Genomic DNA, 6,000 nt, shown 5'->3' with positions numbered 1-6,000 from the left:
GTGTTATTTGATGTTATTTAATTCCAGCTGGACTTGAAATCTACATATTGATATGTTGAGACAGACACAGTGGGGAACAAGAGTTGCAATAAACTAAACAAAACAGAAGGATTATAATAGTGAGTGATTAAAAGATGAAACCCCCCTTTCCCACAGGAGAACAGTACAAACAAAGGGAGGTGAAGGAGGAAAATAATTGTTTTTTTAATTTGTCGGCTTCCCTGAGTTATTTATATATTTTGTCCTGGTAACCACTCCCCATTAGTCACATATCTACATCCTGTACATTTGTGTCCTCCTCCTTCTCTAACCCACAGCATCTCTTGTTGGTCCAATTTGAACCTGCAGAAATCTGAGGCTGGCTGTAGTCTTTGTATGCGCTGTCATTTCAACTTTGTCTAATCACAGCTGTGCTATGTTCTGTCTCGTTCCCTTACTTTTCATGTCTATATATACTTTATATCAACTATATTTTGACATATGCTGTATACTTATGCTAACAAGAGTTACCATAGATACGACCTAGATGGATGAATGGAAACTTTTCATCGAACAGAAAGGAGTGTGAGTTAAAATGGAGAGAAATTTGTAAGAAACCCTGGGAAAGCTGCACTTCATAAAGTCCAGTTCATGAGCTCCTTTTTTGAATCAACTATATAAGCAGATGGTGAAAGTTCCAGTTTGGTGGATCTCGGTTTTTTAAAAATGATTTACTGGCAGCGCACCACAGTATATTAAGATATTTCTGATGGAAACCAACATCTGTGCCAGTTCTCAAATTCTACTAATCTAAAACATGGTTGGTGAAATCTGTTTTAGCTGGAACATGTTCATTGCCGCCAAAATGCTGGAAAAAACATCATAAAACCCGGGACAAAATTATAGGTTAGAGAGTAAACAATTAAAACCCATGATACCTCTTAGAGTAAACGGCTAGTGAGCTTTGAGTGTGTGTGTTTTTGTCGACCTTGTTTTGGTTCTTAAGGTATTGTAAACATATTGCCAGGACTCTGACGTAAGATCGTCACTGGAAAATCACTTGAGTTGCACCTGAATCCTTTGTGTATGACTGCTGGGAACACCCCCCCCCCCCTTACACACATACATACATACACACACACACACAGAGCAGGGTCTGTCGCGTGAGCCATGTGCTTGTGGATATCTGTTGGCATCTGGCTCTTATTTCCTTTCTCCATGTCACAGGCGCAAAGGCTTTAAGCATGAGTCACAACCCTCAGACCTCCGGGGCATCCAGGCTCGCCTCTAAAGACACAATACATGATCGCTGAAAATGTCACGACCATTTTGCCAAATTACAGCAACACAAGAGTCTGACGCGACGTTTAAAAATGTAATGTTTTAACACCACTGCGGGTTTATTTACCCACACCAGATGTTAACAGTTAACCAGATTTAATGTATTCAACTTTTTTTTTTGTACATTGTGTCTTGTCATTTCAGCTTCTGTTCTGCAGCTTTACTTTTTTATGATTACAGTTCTTTTCTCTCAGTTTGAAAGAGACAAAATCACCCGTGACTTATTTGTCTCCTCTGCAGATCAAGACTGCGGATTTGTTTCTGCCCCACAGCCGTGATGAGCGTGCTGTTTTTTATTTCGTGGCTCATGGGATCCGCTCTGATTGCACAAGATGTCGGTGAACACATACACAGGAAAGTAAACACACATACTGTACCCCAAAGAAAATAAAAGCCACTTAAAACATGCTTGATGTGTCTGAAACCAGACAGTGCTGGGTCCAATGTTCAAGGGGCCAAATAGATCTGAACAGTTTAAAATGGGGTTCATATGATATGCCAGAAACATACTAGTTTGATTTTTGCTCTAAATTTAGATTGATCTCCCTGTTTGAATTATTCTGTATTATATTACAGACTGATTCCTCCGCAGATATTGTTTTGATGCAAATGCCAACACAGACATCTAAGCCTCCTTTGTCCTGTGTTTTGGACTCTGTGTGATTAGCAGTGGAAGTGTGGGAACAACACCGGGGCCAGAGGCCATGCTTTGTTCTCTCTCTGCTGTGCTCTGAGTCCAGTCTGGTCTGCAGGGGCCATTTTTTTGGGGTTGTTTTTTTTTAGGAAGGTGGTCATAACAATGATGCACTGACTCACCAGTGAGTTGCACAGGCAGTTTCCACAACACATTCAAATCTGCGTCATGATACTTGAAAATGCGGCAGTGGAATATACAATAAGCAGACTGAGGCGCTGCGCCAGCTACGCAGCAGATACAGGCTACAAAGGCTCGGGCGCTGGCAGGCATGCAGGATGTTTCAGTCCACTACAGCTTTTACTGCTGCTGCTGTCTCTGCTCTTATCTCAGCCAGGACTGGATGTGAAGAAAATACAGTAGGCCTCCATGTCCAGACCTGATAGCTGCAACAGTGAAGTAACTTACGCGGGTAGTAACTTTGTTCAAATACCTATATTACATGAAAATACTAAAGATAAAGTCCTGCAGGTATTGAGGTATTTTATATTTTTTCTTATTATCAACAAACCCCATGAAAATACCAGCACACACCCTGAATTGATCCTACTAATGGCTAACCCAGAACAGGTCATGCCTCTCCTCAGCAGATGTTTTTATCTCTTCCAGACTGTATCACTGAAATGCACTTTATTCCGGGTATCAGCAGGCGAAACATCCAAAAACTGCAGCTGGTTCAAAACACTGTTGCCAGGCTTTTAACACGTGTCACGAGAACCAATCTTTGCTGCCCCTCACTGGCTTCCTCTGAGTTTTTACTGCTTGTTTTTAAAGCCTTGAATGGCCTGGCTCCTGCCTACCTCTGTGATCTACTAACCCTATGAGCCTGATAGCCACTTGAGATCCTCTGGCGGGGCCCATGTAATGGTTCCTAAATCCCTACTGGTCACTAAAGGTGGCTGAGCCTTTGCTGTCCGGGCCCTTGAGCTGTGGAACTCCCTGCTGGGAGATCTGAGGCAGACAAACTCAGGGTCCTCCTTTAAATCTCTTCTCAAAACTCCGTTTTATAGAAGCTTTTTAATTTATGTTTTGGGTGGGAACCAATGGGCTGAGAGCCACAAACCAAATAAAAGACAGGAAGTTGTTAAGTATTTAGATAAGGGTATTTGCTTTCTTTCTTTTTTTTCAGATTTACTGACAAAAAACTATAAATAGCTTAGTCTTTAAGCACATGAATGAGCATTAACATAATATCAGCTGAATTTACTTGACAGTAAGTTCAAATGTCATTAATGATGAGTCATATGTTTTGAATATCTCAAAATAAATGTGTAATAACAAGTAAATGAAATGTGGTGAGGTACTACACTGAAACCCTTATATGAACAACAAATATCTCAATATTGTATTTTTTTGATTAATAAACAATAACAGCAACATAATGAAAATAAAGCCTACAGCACAACAAGGAAGTGATTTTCTGGACCGGTGATTATAAAGTAAACATAGTCCAGTATGCTGTATTTTCACTATACAGTGTATTTGTATTAATCAATCTTAATTACTTTTTACTGTCAAGACAACCTCCTCAGGCCATCAAATGAGGGTCTCGCAGCCTATTTCTCATCAGTGTTAGATTTTTTTTTCTTACATTTAAATCTTAATTTCTAGCACCTTGGACTTTCATTTAGAAGTTTCATAGTGCTCTAACATGCAACATAGTTAATATGAGTTAGAAATGTATAAACTATACATAAATATATCAAATTATTATCAAAGCAAGAATTAGTCATCCTGTAATGGAGGAAGAGGTGTAGTTTAAAACTACTACAGAGAAACACAGTATGATTGAATTCTAACAATAAAGGACTTCTTTATGTCATGGCCGAGGTCATACACTCACAGTACGCACAGTATTTTCCCACACTGAGGGGTCAGACGCAGCGGTAACCTGCCTCCGTCTGCTTCTGGTCTGCTCTGGTACAACTGTACTGTTGTCCAGTCAGACAGCTGGTCCTGACTGTCAGCAGGACCCCGGCTAGGGCTGCTGATGGCGGCCAGATGGTGAATCTCACGCGCGCACACACACACACACACACACACACACACACACGTTAAGATGCGTGAGTAGTACATCCTCCGCCGGTGAGCGAAAGACTTGTAGCTACCTCAGTTGACCCCACTACATGCTGGTTTTATTTCAAAGGCAGAGCTCAGAGGGAGAAACATGAACTGAGGCTCAGGAGTGAAGTCACTGAAAAGTGTGTAACATCAGTAAAACACTGTTACAGATTAAAGACAAGTCATAACAGCGCCAATACGCTCATGAACGAGTCATTGTCTTTCGACAAAAACTATCACGTCAGCAAAAAACTAAATGGTTTCACTCGCATTTAAACGTTATAAGCTTTTTTTTTTTTTTTTTTTTTTACATGGGGTGGAGTTTTTCTTTATCCAAATCCAAGGTCTTAGAATACTGGGTGTTGTACAGCTCATTGTTGTGACTTTAAAGTCCTGGTTTGTTTGATTCACTCAGCATTAATCTGTTGCAATTACTGTATTTCATGTATCATTGGAATATATTACTTTAATATAACCATACAGAAAATAAAAACCAAGAAACCAAGATTTTGTAGCTGTCAGAACAGCTATGATTTTATGATTTCACTGAGCCGGATTCAAGCTCTTTCTCCTCATCTGTTACATTAAATTTTTTTTTTCGTTATTAAAAATTTTGGATACATTTGCTTTCATCCACCTGGATAGCATATGTATGGAGGCTAGACCAGTAAAATAAAAGCAAACAGTACAGTACAGAGCCTTGGTTAAAAAAAAAAAAAAAGTGCTGAGACGTGGCATTTTCTGATAATACAATAACAAAATGTGATATATTCTCCACCATTTTTAAGCTTAGGTCTGAAAGGGTTAAAGACAGATTTGCTTAGAAAAGGAAATAATTACAAATCAGTAAAACACAAACTAAATAGATGGTTTTTAAACAGACCTTTGATTCAGCACTAACATCTGCCATATTGTTAAATCTGTAACCCCAACAGGCCGTGAGTCATGTTTGTCTAAACTCTGCTATTATCACCTCATATTTGCTGTCGTTACTCACGTTAATGAGAGGTTTGGACAGGCCCTTTTCAACGTGATGTTTGACCAGCTGAAGTGTAGGGCTTGTTCCCCAACAACGACCATAACCTCAGACAGGAACTGCTGGCAGAAATGAGAATAAAAGCTCAAATCATTTGCAGTGCACTGTGTCATTTTATTTGTGTGAAAGGGAAGACAGAAAGAGAGCTGCTGTGTCTTTTACAGCAGGTCTTCTATTTATATGCATACAATATAAAATAATGCAGCTTGATGAATGACAGATTCCTAAAAGAAAGTGAACTCAAATATGAGAGCAGTACAGACCAGTCAGTGGAAACAAGTTCAGTTTTTTTGCTTAGAGTGATTCTGCCCTCATTTTTTCCTTGTTCACTTATTTCTTGCCCTGTTTTATCTCAGAAACAGAACTGTTTTCTTTTTTTCTTCTCCTTCACTTGGATACTCACCAAGAGAGAGTATTCTTCTCTGGATGGTAGTGCCTCTGGTGAAGTGGACTGGCAGACAGCCGGGTGTTCAACTACAACCATCTGGGGATGCTTGGTAGTCAAAAAACATCTCGACTACCATGTGCTCCTGACTCCCTTACCACTTTTTCTCTGCCATAGTTGTAAAGTAAGTTTCTTAATGTTTTTGTTTTCTTCAAATAATAAGGATAAAAAAAAAATAAAAAAAAACGTTGCAGACTATTATGTGGCTATCTGGGAAAAACTAGGGGTAGTAACACAGGGAATAAAAAACAAACAGAACAATGATTTGAAATCAGTCATTATTTCTTTCATTGTTGATATTGGTTTTGGTTTTGGGGGTTTTGAAACTGTAACAACACTGAGGTTTGGTGGCAGTTATGTAGACTAAAATCATAATATGAAGTCATGACAATTAGGCAGTCTGTTCTTTTTTTAAAAAAATTATTATCATTAAGATTATTATTT

The sequence above is a fragment of the Lates calcarifer genome, linkage group LG4 (genome assembly GCF_001640805.2).
Source record: "Lates calcarifer isolate ASB-BC8 linkage group LG4, TLL_Latcal_v3, whole genome shotgun sequence".
In the NCBI taxonomy this organism is placed as follows: Eukaryota; Metazoa; Chordata; class Actinopteri; family Centropomidae; genus Lates; species Lates calcarifer.
The sequence above is the reverse complement of the archived record's forward strand: the minus strand, read 5'-3'. Positions refer to the sequence as shown.